Below are 21,081 nucleotides of genomic sequence, written 5' to 3' on the forward strand. Positions count from 1 at the left end.
TGTGGGGCACAGATTCATCCTCTTTGTCTTTAGCAAATCTGGGCACAGTTGACAAACAATTGCAGCATACATCAAGGTAGAGACTCAGAAATAGCATTTCCAACAGCTGGTACACCAGATGACTGAGTTTTGTTGGGACAGTGCATAGACAAGTCTGGACCAGAGTTGGACGGTTGGACAGAGACTTGTTTTATGAACTGCCTTGAGTGCATCATTGATAGAAGCCATTTCATCTTGAATCCACTGGAACAGACCCAGAAATCCAAGCCAGTCTTCCCAGAAAGCCTTTTTGATTGATATCAGCATTATCTCTTTGGAAACGGAAAGTGATTCAGGAAATGAAGAGCTATTAATATGACTGTTGAAGAACTGGTTATGGGAGTATTGGCTCCTACTTTTGTCATGCTTGGGTCATCTTGTTATCTTAAAATGACAAAGGCTAATATTTTATGTGAAGTCTGATCATCATATGTATATTTAATTGTCTTTTTAATGCTAATGTTGTGAAAATGATTGACAGATGAATGGGAAACTATTACAACAACATTACTGTATGTAGGACTATGCTATTCTCAAGGTCCCCTTAACTGCTTCCTGTAATTTTGATAGTGGAACTTCTTTCTATAATTTTATAGTGGAACTACATATGTAAAATGTGTTTATATGAATTCATTTCTTGTTTTAGGGAGATCTTTGTGTCTGTCAGAAAGCACAGTAGTGGGAGACCAATTGGGACTTAATTATGAATGTCTTACCTAGTGATTGGCAGTGCTGAAGAAAATTCCACAGAGTATTCATATAGGACATTTCATTTTTCTAGGTTATATTCCTCTCCTACACCTTGATATGTGTAAATATCTATATTAAAGTATAGTCTCAAGGTAGACCAGACAATTTGAAAATTTAGAGACCTTTATTTACAAAAGAATCTAACCAGTGATCACAGTTCTCACACTAGATGGTCACAGGAAGAAGTTAACATATATCAGCTTGCAAAAAAAAAAAAAAAAAAAAACACCAAAGATGTACCTAAAGAAATTAGAAAGATTTAGGTTAGTCCAAAACTAACAATTGTTTCAGGTAGAGATGCATGTCTGATGTTAATCATTATAGAATCCATTGACTATATTCTTTTGATCACTTAAATAAAAAATTCTACAAGATTCAACTCTTATTGAGTAGCTTTCCATTCTGGTTTCTATTGATAACCAATAAAGAGAGATTCAATGTAGGCTTATCCTAAGGCTGAAATTTTTGAAAAGGGAACCATGAAATGCAATGGGGAAGCAAAGAATTCCATGCTGACAGTAAGTCCCTGAATGCAACAGAAGAATGTGTATAGCTTGGATGCCTCTCCTCTTGTTTCAAATCCTAGTAGCCTATAGTGTAGAACTAAGGAGGAACTACTTGCTGGGAGCCTCTAGGGCAAATCTGTGAGAATCATGCAAATACACATTTCTAGAAATTGCAAGTCTCTGTTTAGCTTTTTCTATTGGTGCAGCAAGGAAATTTTAAAAAATCATGATAAAAACACAATTCAACACACATTTAAAGGCTTACTTTATGCCACTATTTTTAGTGACGGAATAAACAGTATACAAAAAAAAAATCTCTGCTCTTGCTTAAGAGTTTATATTCTAGCTAGAAGACATGTAATACATGCAGAAATATGTAAGTGTAATAAGTGCCATGAATAAAAAGGAGAGTAAGGGTGTTGTTATTTTACTGATGGTGATTATAGAAAGCCTCACTGGGAAAGTGGTGTTTCAGCAGAGACCTGATAAAGACGAAGGCTTTTGAGTATATGGGGAAAAAAATGTTCTAGGTAGAAGTAACAGCAAGTCCAAAGGCCCCAAGGTAGGAGCTGTGTTGTATGAGACCATTTAAAAGAACAGTCTCAAAACATCTGCAGGAGTGAATTTCAGTACTAAGGAAGAAGGTAATAAAAAAAATTGGAGAAAAATGAATAACATGTATTGATGCTGAATGGTGGGGTGATCATGTAGGGCCTTAAAAGGCACTAATTGTAAGGATTTGGGGCTTTTACTAAGCAAAATAGGGAGCCATTTAAAGAATTTCAGCAGATATGTTACCTAATATTGAAAGGGTCGCCGAAGAAGGGGGCACACAAGGACATTCAAGCAAGCTTTATTGGGGCGGCAGTCTGCAGCCTGCCAGGCTGACTCACAGAATGGAGACCAGCAGCTCCATGGGCTGAGCTGGAAGCTTACATAGGGATCTTGCAGGTGGGAGAGCACAAGTCCATTGGTGGGGGTGGGTGATTCGGGCTGGGGTAGGTAGCAACAGGTTTCAGTCAGGGGGGATGGAGTCACTGCTTTCGGGAAGCCCTATCTCACTGGAATATCTGACTAAGAAACCAGTGGGGCAGAAAAACCTTAACTAGGCAGAGTCACTAACAAAGGGAGGTCAGGCCTTAGCTATGCGGAAATTCCCTGTTCCTTGTGGCTGGAGTGGGGCAAAGGGAAAGGAGAGGAGGGGGCGTGCTCTGTGGGGGCTCTGAAATGCCTAACAAATATAACTTAAGTTTTAGGAAATTCTGGCTGTTATTTGAGGAAATGCACAAGTGAAGTAGTAGTAGTAGCATAGTAGTATTAAGAAGAGGAATGAAATTATTTTTTTCAGACTTATTAAGTGTATGTATTTGTATGGACTACATGTACTATATGCATCTCCTTAAATCAGATGAAAATCTCCAGTGACATTGACAAAGTTATACCTGCATCTAACATGATATAGCTATTCTGTGTGCACCCAAAAATACACCATCTTTTTTCTCTAAGGGGAATTCAAGGTCCTTGTGTGATATTTATTCATTTTTTAATATTCTGTAGCTTAAGTACTATGATATAAAGTTAACAGTACTTAAATTCTATGACATAAGATCAGTGTATCTATATTTTTTTTAATTAAATTCTTTTACTGGTACATTGTAGAAGAGGAATGAAGTTTTGAAGTCTAGGAGAAGAAGAGATATTTGGTAGAAACCTTGCATCTCTATACCCCTGTTAATACTTTTCCCTGCAAATGTTAATATATTTATTTAAAAACAAACAAATCAACAAACAAAAATGATATGCTAAATAAAAAAACAAGATTAAGAAAAATAGTACCTAATTTTATTTATACAAATATCTATAAAGGTCAAACCAATATGTGTAAGACCAAGGGCCATACCAAATGCTCCGAGGAGCTGACTGCAGTGAAGAACACCCAAGAAGGAACACACCCGACAAGTTGGAAAAGTAGAACAGACCTTTATTAGTCTGGCCAGACGGCACCCTCCAAGCAACAGGCTTAGAGAGGGCCTTGAGTTCAGGGGCTTGGAAGGTTTTATAGGGGCTGCAGGGGTGTTTAGCAAAAAGAACTCAGAAGCAGACTTTTTGCAGTTAGGGGATGGGGGGGGGTGGCAGATGTTCTTTACTTAGCAAACAGGATGTTCCTTACACAGAAACAATGGTACATTCCTGGTGTCTTAACAGATAAACAAGTACATCCTGGGAACTCTGTGTCCTGTAGTGAAACCGAAACCCACAGGGACAAGATGGAGGGCCTGTAACAAGATGGTGTTACTTGTGCTAAGTCTCATCTGGGTCTTATATATGTACTGGCTGGAAAAATACCAATGTTTGCCTGGATTTAGGAATGAGGGAGGTAAGAAGGAAAGCATGAATTCAAAGAAGCATAATAAACCTTTAGGAGAGATGAGAATGTTATCTTGATGATAATAATTGTTTCATAGATGTGTGTGTGTGTGTGCATGCATGTGTGTATGTACTGAATATTTATGTCAAAATTGTAAAAAAATTATTTGGTTTATTATATTTAAATTATACTTTAATAAAGCTGCAAAGAAGGGATAATACAAACAAAAATATTTAATACCCATCGAACCTCACCCCCCAAAAGTAAAACTGTTGGGAAGGGAGGGTCAGGTTTATGAGGGTGATAATGCTACGTGCATGTTCAATTCTGTCAAAATGAAACCCATTAGTAAAAATAAACAGAATAAGGAATCTCAATTTAAATTATTTTTAGCAGAAACATAAATAGCAGAAAATTCATTTAAAGAATAGAAAGTGTCAGTAAGCTATGGGTAGCTGGATTTCGGAAGATGCAAATACTACTAGTTTTTAATGGAGGCCTAGTAATTCAATTTACTTTTTAGAATTATGTGCATAAATTCTTCTCATAAAATTTAATAAATTTTAGGTCTATGTGAAAAAATACATGCAAATACACCCTCACATATACTGATGTTTTCACCAAAATAGAGGTTTAGGTGAAAGGTTGACTTTTGTGTCCAGACTTTCTGGCTCAATATATAATTAGGAAATGGATAAAATGGGCTAACACTTAGTCACCTGAAAGTAGAAGTCTATGAAGAGAAAATCTTTTTTTTTTTGCTTTTTAATTTTATCTATCTTTGCTTACCATCCTGGTAGATTCTAAGGAAAAACGGTGTGGGAGAATTGAGCTCATGCAAAAGCTATACATTTCCACATCTCAAACCAGACGTTCAAAGTTTCAAAGCTTTTTTAAAAAATCCGTTTTGAGGGGCTACTATCTGGCAGGGGCCTCTTATTGTGTCAGCCCCAGGGCAGAATAGCAAAAGAGGGTGAGAGAACAAACAAGAGCTGAAACTCAAGCCCTTCTATAGTCAGTGTGAATCCATTCAGGACACAGAGCCCTCAGGACCTAAAACAACTCCCAATTGCACTTCCCCTCCCAACACTGTTGTTCTCAGGATTAAGTTTCCAACACGAGCTTTGTGGGGGAACACATTCAAACCATCTGCATGAGGCAGTATAGGAAACAAGAAAGCTGAGTGTGGTGGCACATGCCTGCAATCCCAGCCCTTGGGAGGCTGAGGCATTAGGCCAGCCTCAGGTGCACAGAACATTCAAGGTCAGCCTGAACTGCATAGCAAGAGCCTTAAGGAAAAAAGAAAAAAATCTTTGAAAACCTTTTCTCAGAGACCCTGAAAAGTTATGGCAACCACTCAGCAAAAATAAAGTGCTATTTTTTTTTCAGCACTGGAGATTGAACCCAGGTACTCTGGCTGAGCTACATACCCAGCCCTTTTGGCTTATTTTCTTTTTAATTTTTTGAGACACAGTCATACTGAGTTGCCCAGGCTGGCCTCAAATTTGTGATCCTCTTGTGTCAGTTTCTTATTTTTTAAATTAATATTATTGAAACATTTTAGGTACACATATAATGACATTCATCATTGGAGATTTGTACCTTTACATAATATATCTTGATGCTTATTTTTCCCCATTCCTCTGCCCTCCTTCAACCCCTCTACTCCTCCCTATTTACAAATACTTTGTTTCCATTTTCTTATATTAATTCCATTCCCTTCTTTCTTTTCCCCTACCCCTCCCACTTTCCCTTCCCCTTTGCGCCTTTTCTTCCTATTTCACATTATCTATTGTACATTTTGAACCTTACTTATACTTTCAGTTTCTCACACCAGAGAAACTATTGAGTATTTACACATGTGTGTCCTATTTATTATACTTTAGAGTATGGCCTCAATGTGCATCCATTTAGCTATAAAGGACTCTAGTTTCACATTCTTTGTGGCTGAGTAGTACTCCATTTTATTACAAAACCCACAACATTTTTTTTTTCCAGTTTCCAGTTGATGGGCAATTGGGCTGCTTCCAAATTTTAGCTATTACAAACTGTGCTGCTGTGAACATGGGTGTGCATATATTGCTGTGGTATGATTCTTTTAATTCTTTTGGGAAGATACCCAGCAGGGGAATAGCTGGGTCAAATGAGACCTCTAGTCTTAGTTCCTTGAGGTATCTCCATACTGATTTTCACAGTGGTTGCTCCAGTCTACACTGCCACCAACAGTAGAGAAGAGTTCCTTTTTCCCCACAGCCCTGCCAGCAGTTGTTATTGGTTGATTTCATGATAGTAACCATTCTTTGTGGGGTGAGGTGGAATCTCAACGTTGTTTTCATTTGCATCTCTCAAATTACCAGCGATGTCGAACATTTATTCATATGTTTGTTTGCTATTTCTACTTCTTTGTCTGAGAAATGTCTGTTCATTTCAGATGCCCATTTTTGGATTGGGTCTTTAAATTTGGGAGGTCTGATGTTTTTTAAGTTCTTTATATATTCTAGATAGTAGACTTTTGTCTGAGGAACAGCTGGTAAAAATTGTTTCCCACATTGTGGGTTGTCTCTTCACACTGTCGGTGGCTTCTCTTGCTGTGCAGAAACATTTTAATGAGAAGAGATACCACTTGTTGATTTTTGTGGTAATTCATGTGTGACTGAGGTTTTGTTCATGAAATCTTTTCCTACACCAATGTCTTCAAGAGTTCTACCTAATCTCTCTTCCAGGTGTTTAGGGTTTCTGTTTTAATATTTAGATCTTTAATCCATTTTGATTTTAGTTTAGTGTATGGTGAGAGATATAGGTCTAGTTTTAATGTTTGGCAATTTGAAACCCAGTTTTTTGAGCATCATTTATTAAAGAAGCTATCTTTCCTCCAGTGAGGGTGTTTGGCTCCTTTATTGAAGATGAGATGGCTGAGTGTGTCTGGAGTTATTTCTGCATCTTCTAATCTGTTTCACTGGTCCTCAGGTCTGTTTCTTTGCCAGTACTATGCTATTTTTATCACAGTAGCTTTGTAATATAGTTTCAAGTTGGGGATTGTGATACCCCCTACCTTGTCTTTGTTGCCTAGAATTCCTTTTGCTATTCTAGGTCTCTTCTTGTTCCAAATGAATTTTTGGATTGTTTTTCAAGGTCTGAGAAGCATGCTGCTGGAGAAAATTAAAGAAGAAATCAGACAATGTCTACAATTAAATGACAATGTCAGTACAACATATCAGAATCTATGGGACACAATGAAAGCAGTCTTACGAGGGAAACTCATAGCAGTGAATACTCATATTAGGAAAAGAGAGCAAGCTCAAATGAACAACCTCATGTTGAACCTCAAATTTCTAGAAAAAAAAAAGCAGGACAAACCCAAAGCTCATACAAAGAATGAAATTATAAAGATCAGAGCAGAAATCAATGCAATGGATACTAAGAGAATGATACAAAAAAATCAACGAAGTGAAGAGTTGGTTCTTCAAAAGAATAAACAAAATAGACAAACCCTTAGCCAACCTTATCAAAAAAAGAAAAAAAAACCCAAATCCATGCAATTAGGAATGAAAAAGGTGAAATTACAGTGAATGAAGCAGAAATCCTGAGGATCATCAATACCTACTTCCAGAACCTATATGCCAATAAGATGAAAATGCAGAAGAAATGGACAGATTCCTAGATAAGTATGAATTACCAAAGTTGAATGAAGACCTAAAAATTCTAAACAGCCCAATATCAATCAATGGAATTGAAAATGTAATTAAAAACTTACCGATGAAGAAAAGCCCAGGCCCTGATGGATTCACTGTTGAATTCTACAAGACATTTAGAGAGGAACTACTGCCACTACTGTTTAAACTCTTTAATGAAATTGAAAAGGAAGCAATACTCCCAAATTCATTCCTGGAAGCAAGAATCACCTAAATCCCAAAAGCAGAGAAAGACCCAACTGAAAAAGAGAGCCATAAGCCAATCTCACTAATGAACACAGATGCAAAAATCCTTAATAAGGTAATGGCAAATAGACTACAGAAGATCATCAAGATCATACACCCTGAACAAGTGGGATTCATCCCAGGGATGCAGGGATGGTTCAACATATGCAAATCAATAAATATAATACACTGTATTAATAAAGTCAAGGACAAAACCATATGATCATCTCAATAGATGGAGAAAAAGCATTCAACAAAATCTGACATGCATTCATGATAAAAACCTACAAAAAGTTGGAATAGATGGTCTCTACCTCAACCTGATAAAAGCCATCTATGGAAAACCAACAGCCAATATCATACTAAATGGTCAAAAACTGTAATCCTTCACACTAAAATGAGGAACAAGACAAGGATGTCCACTATCATCACTCTTGTTCAATATAGTTCTGGAAACATTAGCCATGGCAATTAGACAAGAGAAAGAAATAAAAGGAATAAAGATAGGTAATGAAGAAGTCAAATTGTCATTATTTGCAGATGACATGATATTCTATATAGAAGACCCCAAGAACTCCACTAAAAGTCTTCTAGACTTAATAATCAAATTCAGTAGAGTAGCTGGGTACAAGGTCAACACTCAAGAATTAATAGCTTTCATGTACTTGAACAACAGACTCACTGAAAAAGGAACTGGAGAAACAACTCCCTTCACAATAGCATCCAAAAAACTGAAATACCTAGGAATCAACCTAACAAAAGAAATCAAAGACCTCTTCTCTGAAAACTATTGTGCTCTGAAAAAAGAGATGGAACAGGATGTCAGAAAATGCAAAGACATCCCTTAATCCTGGGTAGGAAGAACCAGTATAGTGAAAATGGCCATACTTTCAAAACTGCTATATAGATTCAAAGCTTTTGTGCTTGAATTTTCCAACAGTTGGCCACTGCAAGTTTGGTGTTTTCCTTTAGTGAAACAGAATGCCCTTTAATATACCTGGTCCTTTGGCTTCTATGGCTGTCTGTATCTATATAACTAGATGAAATGAGTTATATCAAAGTGGAGCTTTTTGAAACACAAATCATGTTTTCATAACAAGTACTCACTTAAATGGGTAAATACTAAACAATATCCTATAACCAATGTGTGATCTATGTAACAGGACAGTAGTCAGACCAAAAATTGGAAGCAAAGTAACGTTGGTTCTGGTGATATTCCTATCACATTGTCCATCCACATTTGTTCCACACGTTTTTTGGATTAGTAAGAATTTGAAGTGAAAGGCTATAAGAAAACATATATAAGACAATGTTTATTTCATTATTGATAGACAACAAAAGTGATAGTTAATGATTAATTATACTTTGGTGTGATAACTGTCATGGAATCTAGTGATAAATATTCATTATAATATACTTTGTAGCAGTGATGGTGAATGTATGGCATGCATGCCGTAGTGCACTGTTTGTATCATTCAATGTTCTGTTACTGTATTTTTGTTTTAATGTATGAGTGGTTTTTTCTAATCTAAAACCTCAGTATTCAAGTTTAATTGTAGAGTTGGCACTTGGAGATAAATAAGTGAGTTTGTAGTTGTAGTTTGGGCACTAGGTCTATAAAACATTTACCATCACAACTTTACTGTAACTTTCAGTAACTTTAAAAACTTAGTCATAAATCTGACTATTGTAGCATTGCCTTTTGAGTCTGATTTTGATAATAAAATTTACCAGCCACCTATTTGGAGTGTAATTACCTTAAGTGTCTCTATCAGATGAGCCTTCTTCATATAGAAAGATGGTGCATAAGCATAAACACTATTTAAAATAACAAAGAAAATCGGCCACTTGGACTTATTGACTTCATTGCTATGTAGAAACCAACTGTACTTGTTTCAAAGCCAATAAAATATAGGTGGGAAACTTTATCTCAATATTTCCTAATAAGTTCATGAGTCCTCGAGTTTTTTGCTTTCTAACTAGTACAAACCTGTATAACTAGAAATTTCTTTAGTCAAACACACTGGTAGACCAGTGGTGATGGCACTCCTCTGTAATACCCAAAGGCTGAGGCAGAAGGATTGGACATGTGAGCCCAGTCCTGGCAACTTAGTGCCTTAGCTAGTCCATATCTCAAAATGAAACAAACAAGCAAACAAATAAAAACAAAAACTTGGAATATAGCTCAGTATGAAGGCTCTAGGTTCAATTTCAGTACCAAAAACAAAACAAAACAAACTACATTAGTACTTTTTTTGGGACCTAGACATATTGGTCTTAAAAATTTGGAGCACAGAAGAACAAGAGCTATATACATTGAGATGTCTATTAGCAAACTGATTAAATCTACATGTGGACTCTTATTCTGGCTAAATGATCTATCTTGATGTTGCTCTAGCAGCATTCCTTTAAAAGAAATTGTTCCTTTCCCCTTCCCTACCCTCATGACCACACATAGAAAAGCACAAATGGAAGTAAACACACATTAGAACACTTTCTATTACCCATAATGTTCGTTCATTCTTAATAGAAATTTATTTCATTCAAAGACAACAGCAGTTTCTAGAATATAAATATATTTGAATATCACTAATAATAAAAGTAATGACAAAATAAAGGAGAAAACACAAATTCTCATTTATCTGAATATTCTCTGCTTTTTTGGGCATGGGGGACAGTGAGAGGGATTTTAAGTTCCAATAGAGGAAGTCAAAGACTTGGAGATGACTGAAAAGATCATAACCTTTTCAGATGACTGGCCAGGAGCATCAGTTATAATATGTCAGTCTATATTAGCACTGTAAGAAAGCAGCCCTTACTAGCTAGGCAGAAAATAATCATGTGCTGTGTCTTTAACATTTATAAACAAAAACAGAACCACTAAACAGAGACTATTACTCATTAATTTCAGATTATGGTTATTTTCCAATTAGAATTACAAGTAGCCAACAATTCTTAGCAATATCGAATCCCTGACTATTGTTTTTTATTTATGGTTCAAACATAGAAAATTCCTTTTATTTCATTGCTTTTGAATAATGGGCCTAATGATCTATTTCTTTACAGCCACTGTGACCAAGACATTTTACAATTAAAGGCAAAATAGTCACAGGACTAGCAGTGTCTTAGTTCCTTTCTCCTTGCTAAGACACAGTGCTCAACATTCACAACCTAAAGGAGGAAAGGTTTATTTTGGCTAACAGTTTGTAGAGGTTTCAGTCTGTAGTTGGCTGGCTCCAAGGCAGGGCGGCATAGCAGAGGGGCATTACAGAGGAGAAACAATTCATGGCATAGCAGGCAGGAATCAAAGAGGGATCAAGAGAGGAAGAGGGGTGTATACCCTTCCAGGCAACTCCCATAAAGACCCATCTCCTCCTACCAGGCTACACCTCCCAGCACCATAACCAGCTAAAAACCTATCAGTGGACTAATCCAGTATAACAACTTTTTTTTTTTGTACCAGGGATTGAACTTAGGACCTTGCACTTGCAAGGCAGGCACAGTGCCACTGAACTATATCCCTGGTCACGTATTCTTCATTTAGTATTACATACCCAAGATCCAGTCACCTTCCAAAGGTTGCACCTATGAACGCATGAAGTCTTTGAGGGGACCATAAGAGCAGGAGGAGACTTACAGTGTATTTACAGTCATGTAATAACAATCTAATTCCCATACGAAATCTTCTAAACAAGGAAAGTTACAGGTACTATTATAAGAATATTATGTGTGAGAGATAATGATCATATTGGGAAAGAAAGCACATGAACTTGGAGGTCAGAAGTGCTTGGTTTAAGTAGAAGCTCTAATCCTTGCTTGGAAACAGTGCACCTAGGGGCAGTTCTCTAGGTGGCTGCCTTAGCTAAAACATGAGTGTGGCCAAACACCTTTCCAGAGCTATTAGGTGGAGATCAAAACATAAAACTGTGCTATACTTTGCATTATATTATACAAATACAATGCATTTGTTTTTTTTCTTGAGTAAAACTGAAAAAATAAAGGCTCAGTTATAAAAATCATCTAGAAAACTGTTTAACCTAAGCAGGTATAGTAAGATCCTATAATTGGATCTTGTATTAGTTACTATGAAAAAAGCTTCATATTACAGTGCTACATGCATACCTATGTTTATAGTAGCACAATTTATAACTAAATCTTGGAGGTATCCTGTATTTCCATCAACAGATGGATAAAGATAATGTGGTATTTACACACAACAGAGTACTACTCTGCCATAAAAAGATAAACTTGTGTCATTAGTAGGAAAATGGATGCACCTTGAGAACTAATATTAAGTGAAATAAATCTAACACACAGCTTAAATAGTCCATGGTTTCTCTCATACGAGAAAACTAAAATATAAATAAAAAGCAAAATGAAAGATAATAAGAAGAAGGAAGCTGGATCTTTCTCAGATGATAAGGGGATTAAGAGATGGAGGGAAGAGCAGGAGAGGGGAGGAAAAGGGGATGAAAAAAGGAATTAAGATGTATTATATGCATGTATCAATTCCACACAAGGAATATTATGTACTGTAAGCAGGTACTAATAAAAATATTTAATAAAAGAATACTTCTTGGAGAAGAGAATTGAAGCCTTAAGGTATTGAGACAGTTTTCAAATAACTATATAATAGTTGAATCAAGGTAGAAGTTACATCTACAGGGATTTAAAGCATATAGAAAAAAGAAGTCTCACTCATATTAAGGTCTAACATGTGCATCCTATTTTCAAGTTGGAAATTAAGGAAATGCCAAGGAGAATATGGGAACCATAGATGGTTTAGCATTACAGATTAGCTGGTTGAGAATATTCTAAGAGGGATGGTGGTAATGACAAACCTATACCTGTTCCAAAAAATTTTATCTGCAAAAAAAACCTAGCAAATGGGTGGATAAGCCATTTTTTCCCCAAAGCTCTTTGAAGATAGGGATTTGAAATGCAAGGCAATTATAGGGAGCCTTTTTCATTTCAGGCTCTCTGTAGGAATTCTTGTTTTTTAGTCACTAATAGAATCCTATCTACATGATTGATGGATTTTAATGGTGGTGAGAGTAACTTTTACTGAGCAGAGAAAGCCAGAGATCAAATAGGAGATATGTCATATACATATAATAAGTATACTTTTTACTTCTTATTTAAGACACAATCAGTACATATACATGTTTTTAAGAATTACAACATAACTTCTGTTGAATAACCATGATTATTCCTTTTATCCATACAGAACTACAGGGGTGAGACTTGCTAAAATATCCAATAATCCTAATTTGGAATCCTTTTCTCAATGACCTGAGCATATATACTTTAACATAATTACAATTATAAAAATCCATCTAGAATTTTAGAAGTACCAAAGAAATCTCAAATTCCATGACTTCATTTGATGCTTAAACAACTCAGTATGGCAAATGTTATGACAATGATGGCTGTACTTGGCTATAGCACAGATTCCAAGGGAAGAACCAATGATGATGACTCTTTGACAAAAATTCCTAGCCCCATGGTTGTTGCAGCTGGCTTCTTAGTACTGTAATAATATCCAGAATGCATGTGCATTTCAAGCCCAACTGTGGCTCAAAGTAAAAAAAGACATGCTAACCACCTGAACTCTTATGTCCTCCATAGACTAATAAATCACTTAGACACATTGGCTCAGATAATATCATAGTTCCTTACAAACCTATAATATTGTACATATCCTGTCTTACCTTGTAAGTGGTTTCAGTTTAGGAATAATGCATTTTCAATAGAACATGTATAACAAGGCTATACATACAGTAGGAAAGTTGGTTTTCATTGATTACATTACATTAAGTAAGTATGGGCTTCAGATTTATCATTGGGAAAATGGCTCAATAATACATGCTTTAACATCTCATAAATGTGTATGAAGGTATGAATTTCCTACAAGTATTAGATGGTCTTAATAAATTTCCAACTGTGATTGTTGGTTATGATATGTCACCTTGACTTTTGTAAGAACCACCTTGCAGATTAGCAACACTCTGGATATGTCTATGGATGACTGACATATAGGCTGCAAACTGAGGGGGGGAAGATCTATCCTAGACATGGAAGATATGGATGGCATCAACCAGTAGGCTTGTATCATAGGTAGAATAAAGAGGAAAACAAGAAGGTAGTCTTTCCTTTTTTCTTTGAAGAAGTTCTAGTCTTCACCATTGCCATTGGACAATGATCTTCATTTACTTCAAGCTTCTAGTGCAGACTCTTCAGCCTTCCAACATAGACCCTTCAGCTTTCTGACATGGACATGCACTGAACTCTATAGTGAACTCCAGGCCTTTGACTTTCAACTGGATCCTCTAGACCTCCAGGATGCAGATGACCATTTTGCATTCGTCTACCTCTGATTCCACAAGTGACCACTGAGACTCTTCTGCTTCTGATCCTGTAAGCCTTAGTAAATCTTTTGTATAATCATATATGTAAAATCTGTTCCTTTAGTGAATACTAATAGAACCCCATCCTCCTGGCATTAGACCTTTTTTCTTTAGACAATGTTGTCTGAATCAGTATCATTTTCAAGCAGTACAGGCCTTCTTTCTTTGCAATAGTCATGCAAGTGTCATCTCATTCCAAAGCATAGTTCTATGTCTGTTTTATGGTCAAAGCTCCATGGTCTAGAGCCTCACCTCTCCTAGGCCTTCAATAGACAGGTAAGGGGACCTTTAATTCTGTCTTTAAGTCAGCAAGAAAACAAGGAAAAGAGTATAATCCTTCTCAGTTCAGTTTTCCAAGGAACCAGTGATATCAGCACACCCACAGACATAACTCAGTGAATTTGCTCATATTGCATAAACAGATGAATACTATGAATTGGTTCTCTCCATGAGAGGCACCACTGTGCCTGCCACTGATGTTCTAGATGATCTACAAATTCCTTTCAGCTCTAACATTCCAGGATTCTGTGTCAGGTCTTGGGAATACCAGCAGAAGCAGTTCACCATTCGTGAGACAGTCAGGATAGTACAATCAAATCAAAGGAAAGAGACGCATTTTCCTTCAATTTTGAAATCACTACATTCAGCTGCTAAGGCCAAAACTGAACAGATATGAGTGAATCTGCTGAGGGGGCTAAAAGGACTCATTAGACCCCCTCAGCAGATCAGGTATGCCAGAGGCCCTGGGCCAATTCCACTCTATCTATGTGTATGGACACACACACACATACACACAGAGACACACACACACGCACATGTGCACACATACACACAGGCATTAACTGCTATTTGGCAATTACAAAATATATTTTGATTGATATAGAATACCACATTGTATTCTTATACCTATCAAAGTTATGCTGTTTACATTTTATATATTCTATAATCACAGAAAATGTGATCTACTATTTTTATTGGACAGTAATCCTGTCATGTCGTCATATTTTTTCTATATACATATGGCTTCACTTTATGTTAATATATGTATAGTAATGATGAAGTAAAATTTCATAAACTACCTATTTTGTCACTACTTTGAGAGTTAACTTGGGCTTTGAAATTAGATTTTTAAAAATTTGAATGTGAATATGGACATCTCTTCAAATTAAAAGCAGGAAGACCATTAAAAATATTTTTTAATTCTTCAGAAGCTAAAGACTATGTAAACAAATGTATCTAAACTACTTGGGCTACTAACAGTCAATAGCTTCAGGAATTACTCTCTGACATCAATGCTACTGCAACTATCATTTGAATATTTACATCAGGAATTATCTAGTCAAAATCTAATGTACATCTAGTCAAAATCTAGATAGGCTGCCTCTTGACATCTTGGGAGTCACATATATAACACTGGAAGGAACTCATTTTATGTTGTTTCTGAAATAACACTTTCAGTGAAATGGACATAGGGAAGCCTCAGAAAGAAATGTTTTCATGCATTACAGAAGATATATATTTTCTTTTATTACCTTTTCTTGATGATGCTATTTTCATCAATAAAGGTCTTCTTCTGGCTGCAAAAGATACAAAGAAAACACTTTTTATATCATATTTTGAACAACCTTGATGTAGTTCCCCTGGCTTTGAATTATAATGCATGTCATCAGTAATGTAAGTTGTTATAATTTACTTCTGACATTAAGATGTTGCTTTAGGGCATATTGTTGCAAATGTATCCTATTCACTTTCTTGCCTTCTAAATGTCCTTCATGTTTCAGTAAAACAATCCAATCAAAACTAAAGACCAAAAACACTGTAAAACAAATCAAGCATACAAACGGTTCCTAAGTATTCCTGTTACATTTTAGCCCTTTAGCCAGAGGCTCCTAAATTTCTTAAGCTGTATATAGTAGTTTAACTTAGCAAACTGGCCACAGAAAATGTCAGCATGGATATTGTTTTCAGTAAGGTTCTTTAGGACTGAAAGAGAAAAACCTGGAGGATACTGGAATTATTTGGAGCTCAGGAGGTTGCCTCAGGTAAAACCTTCAAAGATCATGTCCAAGGTGATCGGCCATGTTCCTGTCACTTGGGCCAGCTTGGTGCAATACCCCTGTGACTATGACTACCAGAACCAGAACCCTGGAGCCCACCAAACCCTTTCTTTAGAAACAGTCCCAATATGAGAGTGAGGGATCACTTTTGAAAGTTTTATTTGTGGTCATTGGCAAAAGAATTCAAAGCTTTAAGGGGATACAGGAGTGTCCAGAATAAGGAATTTTATTTATAATAGAGATAAACTAAATTTCTCTAGCAGCATATTAATTCATGGTAGAAGAGGACTGCCAGGTGTTCATCACACACACACAAAATCAGGCTGCCAATGGAGAAGTGGTGAGAAAATTGTTTCTGTAGTGATGTCTTCTTCCCAGGGTCTGGGAAACAGAACAATGTGATATTATTTTAAGTCCCCTACTTTTAGACAAATAGTAAAGAGAGTTTATATGTATATATGTATAGTTTAGCATATTAAAAAGCAATCTCAGAATCTGAGTCTTTTAAAAGTTAACAACTTTTCTAGTTTTTTTATTTTCTGTGTATTACATTGTACATATGAAATATAGATAATATGAAATATAGTATCAGACTAGATACTAGGGATACATCATCAAATCAAAGAGTGTGGTATCTGGCCTCACGAAGCTAACATTCTACTTGAGGCTGGCAGATAATATATAAGTAAATAGAAAATATACTTTCTGACAAATTCTATGAAGAATATAAACAGGATGCTGTAACTCAGAATGACTGAATTGAATGTTGTTCCTTTACGCCACTGGAAAACTTCTCTTGATAAGTGATGTATAAAGAGAGATGCAAATAATCAAAGATTCTGTTCCGAGTAAGTGCAAAGTGTTTGAGAACATGTACAAAGGCATGGAGAAGGAATACTTCGGCTTTTTTGATAAATAAAAAATATATAGATTATAGTAGCTAATGCTCAGTGAACAAAAGAACAACTACACAAGAGGACAGGGGCAGACAATGCAAAAACTTGTTACTGGGAGAAAAACTGTGGATTTTGTTTTGAAGGCAGTATGATATTATTGAAAGGTTTTTGGGTTAATAACATTAGCTTCTATACATTTTTATAAGGTCACTCTGGTTAGTCATGGATGGAAGAATAGAAAGGCAAGAGCAGCAAGAGGAAGAGTAGCTATTAGAATAGCGGAACAAGATGACAGTGGCATGGGCCAGGATGGTGACAGTGGAAATGGAGAGAAGGGTATAGATTTGAGTATATATTAGAAATATAACCTACAAATGTTACTGATGATTTGTGGTAAACAGAACTTTAAAATGATTTCTAAGATTTTTGTCCTCTGGAATACATACTTTGTATAATTTCTTGCTCAGTGTGACCAGAATCTGTCACAGATTCTGCCGTAGATTGACTATCCTGTGATAGGATAGTCACTCTCATGGTTACATTACATTGTATATTTTTCCTTATGGTACACCAGAATGGAAATTTTCTGCAGGCTCCAAAGAAGTAGCTGCCATTTTTTAAGAAGGCAATGTAGCTGCTCTCCAAGTGTGGAGAGCAGCTCCCAATGAACAGGTGTCTACCCCTACAGAGACCTGAATTCTATCAACAACATAAGAAAGCTTTGAAGAATATCCCAAAGGGTTACTTTGTGGTAGACAATTCTGGAAGACACCTACCTAGTGTTTGCATCATCTCTTGTGGAAAGGATCATACTTACGAACTTCTGGGTGCCCTGAGAAGAATATTTCATTATTTCTGTTGTACTCCTTCCAAGAATAAATTACCCTTTCTGGGCCTGAGGAAGCTCCTGGCAGACACAGCTGAGGGACATTGTACAAAGTGAAATATTTATATTTAAAACGATCAAGGTCATAAAAAGCAGGGAAAGGCTGAAGAACTACTCCAAATTGAAGGAGCCTAAAAACACATCAGAACTGTGTGTGAAGCGTGATCCTGGTCAGCATTCTGGACCAGAAAGAATAAAGAGATCTAATGGGTATAACAGAAAATGGGAATTTGAAGTTTGTAGTCTGTAGATTCTTGTTTTGGATGATTATATGGTGATTATGTAGGAGATAGTTCTTATTTTGGAAAAATACACACTAGAGTGTTTAAACAGAAAGAAGTGTATATCTGCAAGTTGTGCACAAAGTTGTTCAGAAAAATAATAATGGTAATGGAACATATTTTACACATAACCACAAGCAGATAAACATGAAGCAAATGTGGTAAAATGTAAGAAACTGTGAAAACTAGATGAAGGAGATTCAGGGAGTTCCTGTGCTTTTCTTGCAAATGTTCTAGTAGTTTAAAATTGCTTCAAAATGAATTTAAAAAATTATGAGAAATGAATCAGAATAGAAAAAGAATAGCAATAAATACTGATAATAACTTTTCTAACTTTTCTATGAATTGAGGACTGAGAAGTAGGGCAGGACTAATAAGGATATTTGATGTTAGGGAAGGATTTAAAAAATGGTTGGTAGAACTTGTTGTATGTTGATGAAGATGACACTAGTGATTGAGGGGGACACAGAGAGAAATTTCAGGTGCAAGCTCCTCAAGAATCATGGAAGGCGTGATGCTCCCATGACAAGTGGATGGATGAGCTTTGAGAGAACCAGGAGCATTTGTTCTTTAAATCAAAGAGGAAGCAATGAAAAGATTTAGATTCTACTAGTTTTTTCTAAATACAAAAACATATTTAAAAGCATGAAAGTCACCAGCCTTGGTGATAAGCAATTACTAAAAAAGTTAAAAATGAATTACAATTAATTTTTAAGTCAATACCACATCTATCCACATTTAAAACTTATATTATAGAGTGAGCTAAAACATGACATTTTACAGATCTCTTCTTGCCACCTGAAAGAATTTTTGACTCAGAGAATTTCTTGCAAGATTCAAGTAGGAATCAAGGCAAATAGTATGACTGGGACTCTAAAACTGACCTCTGTCCTTGAGATAAAGTATGAGTGATACTCATAGAAATGAGTTTATGTCAGGACAACATGCAAAAAACTCTACAGTAGGAAGTCTGTCCCAGTCCTAGGGAAATTTGTAATCCAGCCTGGTAAAGTTACCCAAAGACTTGCTGACTTATGTTGCTGACTCCAGTCTGGACTTTTTAAATATTAGAAAAATCAATTTTCATTTGGAGCAGAAAACTGCTTTAGTTTGACTGGGAATGTGTGGGACTAGTAGAAAAAAATCAATTCAGGAATTAAACTTCAGCGTCTCTTGTACCACATTCTTCAAGTTTTATTAAAATTGGTCATTGAATCATAATCTTTTTCAGAATACCTTACAAATTTAGTGCTTTAAAAAACATGGCACATAGGAATTAGTTACTTTTTCACTTACTCATCAGCACATGGAATTTTATATAAAGAACTGATGAATTTGCCAACATTTCTTCTCCACTTTTAAAGTTTTCTGTATTTATGCTTTAGCTTAGACATACATCATTATTACCTATTTTTCTGGTCTCTGCAAAGAAATTATTTTTATTTGAAGTGTATATGCAATATTGCCTCCATTAGCCTTGTGAATCACAGTGGTAAGTGATACCAATGGGCTCTGGCTTAAATCCCAGCTCTGCCACTTGCTAACTTCTTGATAAGTGTACTTATCTTCTCTACCCTGAATTATCTCAAATGTAACAGGTGGGAGGTGTGGGGGGGTGCAACCTCCAATGCATTTAATGGGTGTGCACCTTCTATAATACAACTTTTCCCTGGGCTTTCACTAAGCATTTTAATTCTTCTTCTGGGATTTTACAGTATAATTAAAGGTTTTTAAGGCATAACAGTAGAGCAGAAAGAAATAAACTCTTACAGAAAGTAGATGTTCTTTGGAATTATTCAGCCATTCCATAATTATGTTTAGGGATTTTCTAGTTATCATAATGATATTTAGTAAATAGTTAGGTCTGATTTTATGACCTAACTCTGAGTAAGGTAGTCCAGCCCTGTGAAGTTCATATCATTGGTTTCTTGTATAGATTGTATGAGTACAGAAACCTGTCTAGAGAAGTTTCTAACACAAAGAGTATCCTTGGTAAATGTTGAGTTATTACTATTGTTGCTGATTATCTACTAATCGTGTCTTTTACCAAAACTCATGCTATTTGCTAGGACTCAGGCAAGTACTACATTTCTCGTTCTCTATGGCTTCTAGTTTCTGTGTATAAGAAAGCTATTGTTTTTTGACTGATGACCTTGTATTCAGCTGCTCTACTGAATCTCTCAATTAAGTCTAGAAGTCTTTTAGCAGAAATTTTTGGGTCTTCTGTGTAAAGTATCATATTGTCAGCAAATAATGACAGTTTAACTTCTTCCTTTCCTATCTTTATTCCTTTTATTTCTTTCTCTTTTCTAATGTCTGTGGCTAATGTTTTTGTGGGGTGGAACACTCTGTAAACATCTATTAAGTCCATTTGTTCAATAGCTTGGTTCAGTTCTAGAATTTTGTTAATTTATTGTCTAGATGATCTATTTGTGATAGTGGGGTGTTGAGGTCCCCCACTACAATTGTATTAGTGCTTATCTGGTTTTTCATGTCCATTAATATTTGTTTTGTATAGTTAGGGGCATTCATATTTGGTGCATATATATTTAGGATTGTCATCTCTTCCTCTTGGATTGTTCCCTTCACAAGGACGTCGTGACCATCTTCGTCTCTCTTAATTAATTTTGGTTTGAAATCTACTTTGTCTGCAAATAAGATTGCTGCCCCTGCTTTCTTCTGGGTTCCTGTGGCATGGAGAACTGTTTTCCATCCTTTTACTTTCAGTCTATGAATTTCTTTTTGAGTTAGGTGTGTTTCTTGTGTACAGCATATTGTTGGATTTTCCTTTTTAATCCATTCTGCCAGTCTATTTCTTTTGATTGGTGAATTGAGGCCATTAACATTGATGGTTATAATTGATAGATACTGACTCATCCTTGTCATGATGTTTTACTTTTGTTCCCTCTTTTATTTCTTATTTTCCCTCCTTTCCCTTTAGTTTCTTGCCTTGCCTGGTGGCTTCCCTCTTTTG

General features: G+C 36.0%; 1 pseudogene; it reads left to right on the forward strand.

Annotated features, from left to right (window-relative positions):
• Window positions 1-21,081, forward strand: part of LOC101707992 (mitochondrial import inner membrane translocase subunit Tim8 A pseudogene) — a 73,638-nt pseudogene that overhangs the window by 31,090 nt on the left and 21,467 nt on the right.

Source organism: Heterocephalus glaber, unplaced genomic scaffold (genome assembly GCF_053883595.1).
Source record: "Heterocephalus glaber isolate CG9 unplaced genomic scaffold, H.glaber_assembly_v1.0 deba00000347, whole genome shotgun sequence".
NCBI lineage: Eukaryota > Metazoa > Chordata > Mammalia > Rodentia > Bathyergidae > Heterocephalus > Heterocephalus glaber.